This window comes from Ranitomeya variabilis, chromosome 1, assembly GCF_051348905.1.
Source record: "Ranitomeya variabilis isolate aRanVar5 chromosome 1, aRanVar5.hap1, whole genome shotgun sequence".
Classification (NCBI taxonomy): Eukaryota; Metazoa; Chordata; class Amphibia; order Anura; family Dendrobatidae; genus Ranitomeya; species Ranitomeya variabilis.
In genome coordinates this window covers 1169318703-1169334205 of record NC_135232.1, presented here as the reverse complement: position 1 = coordinate 1169334205, position 15503 = coordinate 1169318703, and the positions used below count along the sequence as shown (strand labels likewise).

Genomic DNA, 15503 nt, shown 5'->3' with positions numbered 1-15503 from the left:
CGTATACTGTATAATCTCCCAGCAGTCTCCTCTCCCATCACCCAGAATCCTCCAGTGTATACTGTATAATCTCCCAGCAGTCTCCTCTCCTATCACCCAGAATCCTCCAGTGTATACTGTAAAATCTCCCAGCAGTCTCCTCTCATCACCCAGAATCCTCCAGTGTATACTGTATAATCTCCCAGCAGTCTCCTCTCATCTCTTCTCCCAGAATCCTCCAGTGTATACTGTATAATCTCCCAGCAGTTTCCTCTCATCACCCAGAATCCTCCAGTGTATACTGTATAATCTCCCAGCAGTCTCCTCTCATCTCTTCTCCCAGAATCCTCCAGCGTATACTGTATAATCTCCCAGCAGTCTCCTCCCATCACCCAGAATCCTCCAGCGTATACTGTATAATCTCCCAGCAGTCTCCTCTCCCATCACCCAGAATCCTCCAGTGTATACTGTAAAATCTCCCAGCAGTCTCCTCTCATTACCCAGAATCCTGCAGTGTACACTGTATAATCTCCTAGCAGTCTCCTCTCATCACCCAGAATCCTCCAGTGTATACTGTATAATCTCCCAGCAGTCTCCTCTCCTATCACACAGAATCCTCCAGTGTACACTGTAAAATCTCCCAGCAGTCTCCTCTAATCACCCAGAATCCTCCAGTGTATAATCTCCCAGCTGTCTCCTCTCATCACCCAGAATCCTCCACCGTATACTGTATAATCTCCCAGCAGTCTCCTCTCATCACCCAGAATCCTCCAGTGTATACTGTATAATCTCCCAGCAGTCTCCTCTCATCACCCAGAATCCTCCAGTGTCTACTGTAAAATCTCCCAGCAGTCTCCTCTAATCACCCAGAATCCTCCAGCGTATACTGTATAATCTCCCAGCAGTCTCCTCTCCTATCACCCAGAATCCTCCAGTGTATACTGTAAAATCTCCCAGCAGTCTCCTCTCATCACCCAGAATCCTCCAGCGTATACTGTATAATCTCCTAGCAGTCTCCTCTCCTATCACCCAGAATCCTCCAGTGTATACTGTAAAATCTCCCAGCAGTCTCCTCTCATCACCCAGAATCCTCCAGTGTATACTGTATAATCTCCCAGCAGTCTCCTCTCCTATCACCCAGAATCCCCCAGTGTATAATGTATAATCTCCCAGCAGTTTCCTCTCATTACCCAGAATCCTCCAGTGTATACTGTATAATCTCCCAGCAGTTTCCTCTCATTACCCAGAATCCTCCAGTGTACACTGTATAATATCCCAGCAGTCTCCTCTCCTCTCATCACCCAGAATCCTCCAGTGTATACTGTATAATCTCCCAGCAGTCTCCTCTCCTCTCATTACCCAGAATCCTCCAGTGTACACTGTATAATATCCCAGCAGTCTCCTCTCCTCTCATCACCCAGAATCCTCCAGTGTATCTACTATATAATTGTCTAAGGGTCACTTCCATCTGTCCTTCTGTCTGTAACGGTTATTCGTTCGCTGATTGGTCTCGCCAGCTGCCTGTCATGGCTGCCACGACCAATCAGCGACGCGCACAGTCCGGAAGAAAATGGCCGCTGCTTACTCCCCGCACTCACTGCCCGGCGCCCGCATACACCCCTCCGCTCACCGCTCAAACATGGTTAATGCCGGCGGTAACGGACCGCGTTATGCCGCGGGTAACGCACTCCGTTACCGCTGCTATTAATCCTGTGTGACCAAGTTTTTTACTATTGACGCAGCCTATGCAGCGCCAATAGTAAAAACATCTAATGTTAAAAATAATTTAAAAAATTAAAAATGATTATATACTCACCTACGCCGCCTTTCCCGCTCCTCGGAATGCAACCGCCACGTTCCGTTGGCACAGATGGTCTGGCAGAAGGACCTGCCATGACGTCACAGTCATGTGACCTCGACGTCATCACAGGCCCTGCGCGAGCAGGCTGGGACCGGAAGCTGCCGCCTGTACCTTTTTTATTTATTAACCTGTCACATACGTGGCTAGGCAATATACTATGTGGCTGGGCAATATACTACGTGGCTGGGCAATATACTACGTCGCTGGGCAATATACTACATGGCTGGGCAATATACTACATGGCTGGGCAATATACTACGTCACTGGGCAATATACTACGTGGCTGGGCAATATACTACGTGGCTGGGCAATATACTATGTGGCTGGGCAATATACTACGTGGCTGGGCAATATACTACATGGCTGGGCAATATACTACGTCACTGGGCAATATACTACGTGGCTGGGCAATATACTACGTCGCTGGGCAATATACTACGTCGCTGGGCAATATACTACGTGGCTGGGCAATATACTACGTGGCTGGGCAATATACTATGTGGCTGGGCAATATACTACGTGGCTGGGCAATATACTACATGGAAGGGCAATATACTACATCACTGGGCAATATACTATGTGGCTGGGCAATATACTACGTCGCTGGGCCATATACTACATGGAAGGGCAATATACTACATCACTGGGCAATATACTATGTGGCTGGGCAATATACTACGTGGCTGGGCAATATACTGCGTGGCTCTGTGCTGTATGCTACGTCGCTTGGCAATATACTACATGGCTGGGCAATATGTCATGAATCCCCAATGGCTAGGGATAGCACAGGATAAGCAAAGTATAATAAGTATCGGACGAGCTCTAGGGTGATGGAACCTGGGCTGACCGCTGCCCTACGCCTGACAAACGCAACTAGAGATAGCCAGGGAGCGTGCCTACGTTGGTTCTAGACGCCACGCACCAGCCTAAGAGCTAACTAGTACTGCAGAGAAAACAAAGACCTCACTTGCCTCCAGAGGAATTAACCCCAAAGATATAGTTGCCCCCCACATGTATTGACGGTGAAATGAGAGGAAGGCACACACATAGAGATGATGTATATAGCTTTAGCAAATAGAGGCCCGCTGAAAACTAGAAAGCAGAATGACACAAAAGGGGACTGAGCGGTCAGCAAAAAACCCTAATCAAAAAAACCATCCTGAGATTACAAGAACCCATGTGCCAACTCATGGCACATGGGGAGAACCTCAGTCCACTAGAGCAACCAGCTAACAAGAGACATTCTAAGCAAGCTGGACAAAAAACCAAACAACTGAAAATCAGCACTTAGCTTATCCTGAAAGAACTGGGAGCAGGTAGGCAGGAACCAAACAGAGCACATCTGAACACATTGATAGCCGGCAAGGGAAATGACAGAGAGGCCAGGTAAAATAGGAAACACCCAGCCTCTGATGGACAGGTGGAAACCAAAGGCCGCAACCCACCAAAGTCACCCAGTACCAGCAGTAACCACCAGAGGGAGCCCGCAAACAGAATCCACAACAGCAATATACTACATGGCTGGGCAATATACTACATCGCTGGGCAATATACTACATGGCTGGGCAATATACTACGTGGCTGGGCAATATACTACGTCGCTGGGCAATATACTACGTCGCTGGGCAATATACTACATGGCTGGGCAATATGCTACATCGCTGGGCAATATACTACATGGCTGGGCAATATACTACGTGGCTGGGCAATATACTACGTCGCTGGGCAATATACTACATGGCTGGGCAATATACTACGTCACTGAGCAATATACTACGTCGCTGGGCAATATACTACATGGAAGGGCAATATACTACATGGCTGGGCAATATACTACGTCACTGAGCAATATACTATGTGGCTGGGCAATATACTACGTCACTGGGCAATATACTACGAGGCTGGGCAATATACTACGTGGCTGGGCAATATACTACGTGGCTGGGCAATATACTACATCACTGGGCAATATACTACGTCACTGAGCAATATACTACGTGGCTGGGCAATATACTACGTGGCTGGGAAATATACTACGTCGCTGGGCAATATACTACGTCGCTGGGCAATATACTACGTGGCTGGGCAATATACTACGTGGCTGGGCAATATACTACGTCGCTTGGCAATATACTACATGGCTGGGCAATATACTACATGGCTGGGCAATATACTACGTCACTGGGCAATATACTACGTGGCTGGGCAATATACTATGTCACTGAGCAATATACTACGTGGCTGGGCAATATACTACGCGGCTGGGCAATATACTACGTGGCTGGGCAATATACTACGCGGCTGGGCAATATACTACGTCGCTGGGCAACATACTACGTGGCTGGGCAATATACTACGTCGCTGGGCAATATACTACATGGCTGGGCAATATACTACATGGCTGGGCAATATACTATGTCACTGGGCAATATACTACGTGGCTGGGCAATATACTACGTGGCTGGGCAATATACTACATGGCTGGGCAATATACTACATGGCTGGGCAATATACTACGTCACTGGGCAATATACTACGTCACTGGGCAATATACTACATGGGCTGTGCTATATACTACGTGGCTGGGCAATATACTACATGGCTGGGTAATATACTACGTCGCTGGGCAATATACTACATGGCTCTGTGCTGTATACTACGTCACTGGGCAATATACTACATGGCTGGGCAATATACTACGTCGCTGGGCAATATACTACGTCACTGGGCAATATACGTCACTGGGCAATATACTACGTGGCTGGGCAATATACTACGTCACTGGGCAATATACGTCACTGGGCAATATACTACGTCACTGGGCAATATACTACATGGCTGGGCAATATATTACGTGACTGGGCAATATGCTACGTCACAGGGCAATATACTACGTCGCTGGGCAATATACTACGTGGCTCTGTGCTGTATACTACGTCGCTGGGCAATATACTACATGGCTGGCCAATATACTACGTCGCTGGGCAATATACTACGTCGCTGGGCAATATACTACGTCGCTGGGCAATATATTACGTGGCTGGGCAATATATTACGTGGCTGGGCAATATACTACGTCGCTGGGCAATATACGTCACTGGGCAATATACTGCGTGGCTGGGCAATATACTACGTGGCTGGGCAATATATTACGTGACTGGGCAATATACTACGTCACAGGGCAATATACTACGTCGCTGGGCAATATACTACGTGGCTCTGTGCTGTATACTACGTCGCTGGGCAATATACTACATGGCTGGCCAATATACTACGTCGCTGGGCAATATACTACGTTGCTGGGCAATATACTACGTGGCTGGGCAATATACTTCGTGGCTGGGCAATATACTACGTCACTGGGCAATATACTACGTCACTGGGCAATATACTACGTCACTGGGCAATATACTACGTGGCTGGGCAATATACTACATGGCTGGGCAATATACTACATGGCTGGGCAATATATTACGTCACTGGGCAATATACTACATGGCTGGGCAACATACTACGTCACTGGGCAATATACTACGTCGCTGGGCAATATACTACGTGGCTGGCCAACATACTACGTCGCTGGGCAATATACTACGTCACTGGGCAATATACTACATGGCTGGGCAATATACTACATGGCTCTGTGCTGTATACTACGTCGCTGGGCAATATACTACATAGCTGGCCAATATACTACGTCACTGGGCAATATACTACGTCGCTGGGCAATATACTACGTGGCTGGCCAACATACTACGTCGCTGGGCAATATACTACGTGGCTGGGCAATATACTACGTGGCTGGGCAATATACTACGTGGCTGGGCAATATACTACGTCACTGAGCAATATACTACGTGGACATGCATATTCTAGAATACCCGATGCGTTAGAATCAGGCCACCATCTAGTACTGTATAATCTCCCAGCAGTCTCCTCTCCTCTCATCACCCAGAATCCTCCAGTGTATACTGTATAATCTCCCAGCAGTCTCCTCTCATCACCAGAATCCTCCAGTGTCTACTGTATAATCTCCCAGCAGTCTCCTCTCATCACCCAGAATCCTCCAGTGTATAATGTATAATCTCCCAGCAGTCTCCTCTCATCACCAGAATCCTCCAGTGTATACTGTATAATCTCCCAGCAGTCTCCTCCCATCACCCAGAATCCTCCAGTGTATACTGTATAATCTCCCAGCTGTCTTCTCTCATCACCCAGAATCCTCCAGTGTATACTGTATAATAACCCAGCTGTCTCCTCTCATCACCCAGAATCCTCCAGTGTATAATGTATAATCTCCCAGCAGTCTCCTCTCATCACCCAGAATCCTCCAGTGTATACTGTATAATCTCCCAGCTGTCTCCTCTCATCACCCAGAATCCCCCAGTGTACACTGTATAATCTCCCAGCAGTCTCCTCTCATCACCCAGAATCCCCCAGTGTATAATGTATAATCTCCCAGCAGTCTCCTCTCATCACCCATAATCCCCCAGTGTACACTGTATAATCTCCCAGCAGTCTCCTCATCATCAGAATCCTCCAGCGCATACTGTATAATCTCCCAGCAGTCTCCTCCCATCACCCAGAATCCTCCAGTGTATACTGTATAATCTCCCAGCAGTCTCCTCTCATCACCCAGAATCCCCCAGTGTATACTGTATAATCTCCCAGCTGTCTCCTCTCATCACTCAGAATCCCCCAGTGTCTACTGTATAATCTCCCAGCAGTCTCCTCCCATCACCCAGAATCCTCCAGTGTATACTGTATAATCTCCCAGCAGTCTCCTCTCATCACCCAGAATCCTCCAGTGTACACTGTATAATCTCCCAGCAGTCTCCCCTCATCACCCAGAATCCTCCAGTGTATACTGTATAATCTCCCAGCAGTCTCCTCTCATCTCTTCTCCCAGAATCCTCCAGTGTATACTGTATAATCTCCCAACAGTCTCCTCCCATCACCCAGAATCCTCCAGTGTATACTGTATAATTTCCCAACAGTCTCCTCTCATCACCAGAATCTTCCAGTGTATCCTGTATAATCTCCCAGCAGTCTCCTCCCATCACCCAGAATCCTCCAGTGTATACTGTATAATTTCCCAACAGTCTCCTCTCCTCACCCAGAATCCTCCAGTGTATCCTGTATAATCTCCCAGCAGTGTCCTCTCCTCTCATCACCCAGAATCCTCCATTGTATACTGTATAATCTCCCAGCAGACTCCTCTCATCTCATCACCCAGAATCCTCCAGTGTATAATGTATAATCTCCCAGCAATCTCCTCTCATCACCCAGAATCCTCCAGCGCATACTGTATAATCTCCCAGCAGTGTCCTCTCATCACCAGAATCCTGCAGTGTACACTGTATAATCTCCCAGCAGTCTCCTCTCATCACCCAGAATCCTCCAGCGCATACTGTATAATCTCCCAGCAGTCTCCTCTCATCACCCAGAATCCTCCAGCGCATACTGTATAATCTCCCAGCTGTCTCCTCTCATCACCCAGAATACTCCAGTGTATACTGTATAATCTCCCAGCAGTCTCCTCTCCTCTCATCACCCAGAATCCTCCAGTGTACACTGTATAATTTCCCAGCAGTCTCCTCTCATCATCCAGAATCCCCCAGTGTACACTGTATAATCTCCCAGCAGTCTCCTCTCCTCTCTTCTCCCAGAATCCTTCAGTGTATACTGTATAATCTCCCAGCAGTCTCCTCGCCTATCACCCAGAATCTTCCAGTGTATACTGTATAATATCCCAGCAGTCTCCTCTCATCACCCAGAATCCACCAGTGTCTACTGTATAATCTCCCAGCAGTCTCCTCTCATCACCCAGAATCCTCCAGTGTCTACTGTATAATCTCCCAGCAGTCTCCTCTCATCACCCAGAATCCTCCAGTGTATACTGTATAATCTCCCAGCAGTCTCCTCTCATCACCCAGAATCCTCCAGTGTATACTTTATAATCTCCCAGCAGTCTCCTCTCATCTCCCAGAATCCTTCAGAGTATACTGTGGAATCTCCCAGCAGTCTCCTCTCCTCTCATCACCCAGAATCCTCCAGTGTCTACTGTATAATCTCCCAGTAGTCTCCTCTCATCACCCAGAATCCTCCAGTGTATACTGTATAATCTCCCAGCAGTCTCCTCTCCTCATCACCCAGAATCCTCCAGTGTATACTGTATAATCTCCCAGCAGTCTCCTCTCATCACCCAGAATCCTCCAGTGTATAATGTATAATTTCCCAGCAGTCTCCTCTCCTATCACCCAGAATCCTCCAGCGTATACTGTATTATCTCCCAGCAGTCTCCTCTCATCACCCAGAATCCTCCAGCGCATACTGTATAATCTCCCAGCTGTCTCCTCTCATCACCCAGAATCCTCCAGCGCATACTGTATAATCTCCCAGCAGTCTCCTCTCATCACCCAGAATCCTCCAGTGTATACTGTATAATCTCCCAGCAGTCTCCTCTCATCACCCAGAATCCTCCAGTGTATAATGTATAATCTCCCAGCAGTCTCCTCTGCTATCACCCAGAATCCTCCAGTGTATAATGTATAATCTCCCAGCAGTCTCCTCTCATCACCCAGAATCCTCCAGTGTATACTGTATAATCTCCCAGCTGTCTCCTCTCATCACCCAGAATCCACCAGTGTATAATGTATAATCTCCCAGTAGTCTCCTCTCATCACCCAGAATCCCCCAGTGTACACTGTATAATCTCCCAGCAGTCTCCTCTCATCTCTTCTCCCAGAATCCTGCAGTGTATCTATATATATAATTGTCTAAGGGTTTTTCCGTCTGTCTGTCTGTCTTTCTGTCTGTCTGTCCTGGAAATCCCCCCCCTCTGATTGGTCGAGGCCGCCAGGCCTCGACCAATCAGCGACGGGCACAGCATGGCGATGATGATGTCATAAAGGTTGCCTCGACCAATCAGCGACGGGCACAGTCTGCCACGAATTCTGGAATCATCATTGTCCATATACTACGGGGACATGCATATTCTAGAATACCCGATGCGTTAGAATCGGCAACAATCTAGTACTGTATAATCTCCCAGCAGTCTCCTCTCATCACCCAGAATCCTCCAGTGTATACTGTATAATCTCCCAGCAGTCTCCTCTCATCACCCAGAATCCTCCAGTGTATACTGTATAATCTCCCAGCAGTCTCCTCTCATCACCCAGAATCCCCCAGTGTACACTGTATAATCTCCCAGCAGTCTCCTCTCATCACCCAGAATCCTCCAGTGTATACTGTATAATCTCCCAGCAGTCTCCTCTCATCACCCAGAATCCCCCAGTGTACACTGTATAATCTCCCAGCAGTCTCCTCTCATCACCCAGAATCCTCCAGTGTATAATGTATAATCTCCCAGCAGTCTCCTCTCATCACCAGAATCCTCCAGTGTATACTCTATAATCTCCCAGCTGTCTCCTCTCCTATCACCCAGAATCCTCCAGTGTATAATGTATAATCTCCCAGCAGTCTCCTCTCATCACCCAGAATCCTCCAGTGTATAATGTATAATCTCCCAGCAGTCTCCTCTCATCACCCAGAATCCTCCAGCGCATACTGTATAATCTCCCAGCTGTCTCCTCTCATCACCCAGAATCCTCAGGTGTATACTGTGTAATCTCCCAGAAGTCTCCTCTCATCACCCAGAATCCTCCAGTGTATACTGTATAATCTCCCAGCAGTCTCCTCTCATCACCCAGAATCCTCCAGTGTATACTGTATAATCTCCCAGCAGTCTCCTCTCATCACCCAGAATCCTCCAGCGCATACTGTATAATCTCCCAGAAGTCTCCTCTCATCACCCAGAATCCTCCAGTGTATACTGTATAATCTCCCAGCTGTCTCCTCTCATCACCCAGAATCCTCCAGTGTATCTATATATATAATTGTCTAAGGGTTTTTCCGTCTGTCTGTCTGTCCTGGAAATCCCGCCCCTCTGATTGGTCGAGGCCGCCAGGCCTCAACCAATCAGCGACGGGCACAGCATGGCGACAATGATGTCATAAAGGTCAGGCCTCGACCAATCAGCGACGGGCACAGCATGGCGATGATGATGTCATAAAGGTTGCCTCGACCAATCAGCGACGGGCACAGTCTGCCACGAATTCTGGAATCATCATTGTCCATATACTACGGGGACATGCATATTCTAGAATACCCGATGCGTTAGAATCGGGCCACAGTCTAGTAATGTATAATCTCCCAGCAGTCTCCTCTCATCACCCAGAATCCTCCAGTGTATAATGTATAATCTCCCAGCAGTCTCCTCTCCTATCACCCAGAATCCTCCAGTGTATAATCTCCCAGCAGTCTCCTCTCATCACCCAGAATCCCCCAGTGTATACTGTATAATCTCGCAGCTGTCTCCTCTCATCACCCAGAATCCTCCAGTGTATACTGTATAATCTCCCAGCAGTCTCCTCTCCTATCACCCAGAATCCTCCAGTGTATACTGTATAATCTCCCAGTAGTCTCCTCTCATCACCCAGAATCCCCCAGTGTACACTGTATAATCTCCCAGCAGTCTCCTCTCATCACCCAGAATCCTCCAGTGTATACTGTATAATCTCCCAGCTGTCTTCTCTCATCACCCAGAATCCTCCAGTGTATACTGTATAATATCCCAGCTGTCTCCTCTCATCACCCAGAATCCTCCAGTGTATAATGTATAATCTCCCAGCAGTCTCCTCTCATCACCCAGAATCCTCCAGTGTATATTGTATAATCTCCCAGCTGTCTCCTCTCATCACCCAGAATCCCCCAGTGTACACTGTATAATCTCCCAGCAGTCTCCTCTCATCACCCAGAATCCCCCAGTGTACACTGTATAATCTCCCAGCAGTCTCCTCTCATCACCCAGAATCCTCCAGTGTATAATGTATAATCTCCCAGCAGTCTCCTCTCATCAGAATCCTCCAGCGCATACTGTATAATCTCCCAGCAGTCTCCTCTCATCAGAATCCTCCAGCGCATACTGTATAATCTCCCAGCTGTCTTCTCTCATCACCCAGAATCCTCCAGTGTATACTGTATAATCTCCCAGCAGTCTCCTCTCATCACCCAGAATCCTCCAGTGTATACTGTATAATCTCCCAGCTGTCTCCTCTCATCACTCAGAATCCTCCAGTGTATACTGTATAATCTCCCAGCAGTCTCCTCTCCTATCACCCAGAATCCTCCAGTGTACACTGTATAATCTCCCAGCAGTCTCCCCTCATCACCCAGAATCCTCCAGTGTATACTGTATAATCTCCCAGCAGTCTCCTCTCATCACCCAGAATCCTCCAGTGTATACTGTATAATCTCCCAGCAGTCTCCTCTCATCACCCAGAATCCTCCAGTGTATGCTGTATAATTTCCCAGCAGTCTCCTCTCATCACCAGAATCCTCCAGTGTATCCTGTATAATCTCCCAGCAGTCTCCTCTCATCACCCAGAATCCTCCAGTGTATACTGTATAATCTCCCAGCAGTTTTCTCTCCTATCAGCCAGAATCCTCCAGTGTATAATGTATAATCTCCCAGCAGTCTCCTCTCATCACCCAGAATCCCCCAGTGTATACTGTATAATCTCCCAGCAGTCTCCTCTCATCACCCAGAATCCTCCAGTGTATAATGTATAATCTCCCAGCAGTGTCCTCTCCTCTCATCACCCAGAATCCTCCATTGTATACTGTATAATCTCCCAGCAGTCTCCTCTCATCTCATCACCCAGAATCCTTCAGTGTATAATGTATAATCTCCCAGCAGTCTCCTCTCATCACCCAGAATCCCCCAGTGTATACTGTATAATCTCCCAGCAGTCTCCTCTCATCACCCAGAATCCTCCAGTGTATAATGTATAATCTCCCAGCAGTGTCCTCTCCTCTCATCACCCAGAATCCTCCATTGTATACTGTATAATCTCCCAGCAGTCTCCTCTCATCTCATCACCCAGAATCCTCCAGTGTATAATGTATAATCTCCCAGCAGTCTCCTCTCATCACCCAGAATCCTCCAGCGCATACTGTATAATCTCCCAGCAGTCTCCTCTCATCACCCAGAATCCTCCAGCGCATACTGTATAATCTCCCAGCTGTCTCCTCTCATCACCCAGAATCCTCCAGTGTATACTGTATAATCTCCCAGCAGTCTCCTCTCATCACCAGAATCCTCCAGCGCATACTGTATAATCTCCCAGCTGTCTCCTCTCATCACCCAGAATCCTCCAGCGCATACTGTATAATCTCCCAGCAGTCTCCTCTCATCACCCAGAATCCTTCAGTGTATACTGTATAATCTCCCAGCTGTCTCCTCTCATCACCCAGAATCCTCCAGTGTATAATGTATAATCTCCCAGCAGTCTCCTCTCCTATCACCCAGAATCCTCCAGTGTATAATGTATAATCTCCCAGTAGTCTCCTCTCATCATCCAGAATCCCCCAGTGTATACTGTATAATCTCCCAGCAGTCTCCTCTCATCACCCAGAATCCTCCAGTGTCTACTGTATAATCTCCCAGCAGTCTCCGCTCAACTCTTCTCCCAGAATCCTCCAGTGTATACTGTATAATCTCCCAGCAGTCTCCTCTCATCACCCAGAATCCTCCAGTGTATACTGTATAATCTCCCAGCAGTCTCCTCTCCTCTCATCACCCAGAATCCTCCAGTGTACACTGTATAATTTCCCAGCAGTCTCCTCTCCTCTCATCACCCAGAATCCCCCAGTGTATACTGTATAATCTCCCAGCTGTCTCCTCTCCTCTCTTCTCCCAGAATCCTCCAGTGTATACTGTATAATCTCCCAGCAGTCTCCTCGCCTATCACCCAGAATCTTCCAGTGTATACTATATAATATCCCAGCAGTCTCCTCTCACCCAGAATCCTCCAGTGTCTACTGTATAATCTCCCAGCAGTCTCCTCTCATCACCCAGAATCCTCCAGTGTATACTGTATAATCTCCCAGCAGTCTCCTCTCATCACCCAGAATCCTCCAGTGTATACTTTATAATCTCCCAGCAATCTCCGCTCATCTCCCAGAATCCTTCAGAGTATACTGTGGAATCTCCCAGCAGTCTCCTCTCCTCTCATCACCCAGAATCCTCCAGTGTCTCCTGTATAATCTCCGAGCAGTCTCCTCTCATCATCCAGAATCCTCCAGTGTCTACTGTATAATCTCCCAGCAGTCTCCTCTCATCACCCAGAATCCTCCAGTGTCTACTGTATAATCTCCCAGTAGTCTCCTCTCATCACCCAGAATCCTCCAGTGTATACTGTATAATCTCCCAGCTGTCTCCTCTCATCACCCAGAATCCTCCAGTGTATACTGTATAATCTCCCAGCTGTCTCCTCTCCTCTCACCCAGAATCCCGCAGTGTATACTGTATAATCTCCCAGCAGTTTTCTCTCCTATCACCCAGAATCCTCCAGTGTATAATGTATAATCTCCCAGCAGTCTCCTCTCATCACCCAGAATCCCCCAGTGTATACTGTATAATCTCCCAGCTGTCTCCTCTCATCACCCAGAATCCTCCAGTGTATAATGTATAATCTCCCAGCAGTCTCCTCTCATCACCCAGAATCCTCCAGTGTATACTGTATAATCTCCCAGCTGTCTCCTCTCATCACCCAGAATCCTCCAGTGTATAATGTATAATCTCCCAGCAGTCTCCTCTCCTATCACCCAGAATCCTCCAGTGTATAATGTATAATCTCCCAGCAGTCTCCTCTCATCACCCAGAATCCTCCAGTGTATAATGTATAATCTCCCAGTAGTCTCCTTTCATCATCCAGAATCCCCCAGTGTACACTGTATAATCTCCCAGCAGTCTCCTCTCATCTCTTCTCCCAGAATCCTGCAGTGTATCTATATATAATTGTCTAAGGGTTTTTCCGTCTGTCTGTCTGTCCTGGAAATCCCGCCCCTCTGATTGGTCGAGGCCGCCAGGCCTCGACCAATCAGCGACGGGCACAGCATGGCGACGATGATGTCATAAAGGCCAGGCCTCGACCAATCAGCGACGGGCACAGTCTGCCACGAATTCTGGAATCATCATTGTCCATATACTACGAGGACATGCATATTCTAGAATACCCGATGCGTTAGAATCGGGCCACAATCTAGTACTGTATAATCTCCCAGCAGTCTCCTCTCATCACCCAGAATCCTCCAGTGTATACTGTATAATCTCCCAGCAGTCTCCTCTCATCACCCAGAATCCTCCAGTGTATACTGTATAATCTCCCAGCAGTCTCCTCTCCTCTCATCACCCAGAATCCTCCAGTGTACACTGTATAATTTCCCAGCAGTCTCCTCTCCTCTCATCACCCAGAATCCTCCAGTGTACACTGTATAATTTCCCAGCAGTCTCCTCTCCTCTCATCACCCAGAATCCCCCAGTGTATACTGTATAATCTCCCAGCAGTCTCCTCTCATCTCTTCTCCCAGAATCCTCCAGTGTATACTGTATAATCTCCCAGCAGTCTCCTCGCCTATCACCCAGAATCTTCCACTGTATACTGTATAATCTCCCAGCAGTCTCCTCTCCTCTCCTCACCCAGAATCCCCCAGTATATACTGTATCATCTCCCAGCAGTCTCCTCTCATCACCCAGAATCCTCCAGTGTCTACTGTATAATCTCCCAGCAGTCTCCTCTCATCACCCAGAATCCTCCAGTGTATACAGTATAATCTCCCAGCAGTGTCCTCTCCTCTCATCACCCAGAATCCTCCAGTGTATACTGTATAATCTCCCAGCAGTCTCCTCTCCTCTCACCCAGAATCCTCCAGTGTACACTGTATAATTTCCCAGCAGTCTCCTCTCCTCTCATCACCCAGAATCCCCCAGTGTATACTGTATAATCTCCCAGCAGTCTCCTCTCATCTCTTCTCCCAGAATCCTCCAGTGTATACTGTATAATCTCCCAGCAGTCTCCTCGCCTATCACCCAGAATCTTCCACTGTATACTGTATAATCTCCCAGCAGTCTCCTCTCCTCTCCTCACCCAGAATCCCCCAGTATATACTGTATAATCTCCCAGCAGTCTCCTCTCATCACCCAGAATCCTCCAGTGTCTACTGTATAATCTCCCAGCAGTCTCCTCTCATCACCCAGAATCCTCCAGTGTATACAGTATAATCTCCCAGCAGTGTCCTCTCCTCTCATCACCCAGAATCCTCCATTGTATACTGTATAATCTCCCAGCAGTCTCCTCTCATCACCCAGAATCCTCCAGCGCATACTGTATAATCTCCCAGCTGTCTCCTCTCATCACCCAGAATCCTCCAGCGCATACTGTATAATCTCCCAGCAGTCTCCTCTCATCACCCAGAATCCTTCAGTGTATACTGTATAATCTCCCAGCTGTCTCCTCTCATCACCCAGAATCCTCCAGTGTATACTGTATAATCTCCCAGCAGTTTTCTCTCCTATCACCCAGAATCCTCCAGTGTATAATGTATAATCTCCCAGCAGTCTCCTCTCCTCTCATCACCCAGAATCCTCCAGTGTCTACTGTATAATCTCCCAGCAGTCTCCTCTCCTCTCCTCATCCAGAATCCTCCAGTGTCTACTGTATAATCTCCCAGCAGTCTCCTCTCATCACCCAGAATCCTCCAGTGTCTACTGTATAATCTCCCAGCAGTCTCCTCTCATCACCCAGAATCCTCCAGTGTA

The 15503-nt window shown here is 47.8% G+C and overlaps 1 protein-coding gene across 4 annotated transcripts in view; it reads right to left on the bottom strand.

The window, feature by feature from the left end:
• Positions 1 to 15503, bottom strand: part of LOC143793490 (uncharacterized) — a 106611-nt gene that overhangs the window by 60407 nt on the left and 30701 nt on the right. The gene's annotated exons all lie outside the window — the stretch shown is intronic.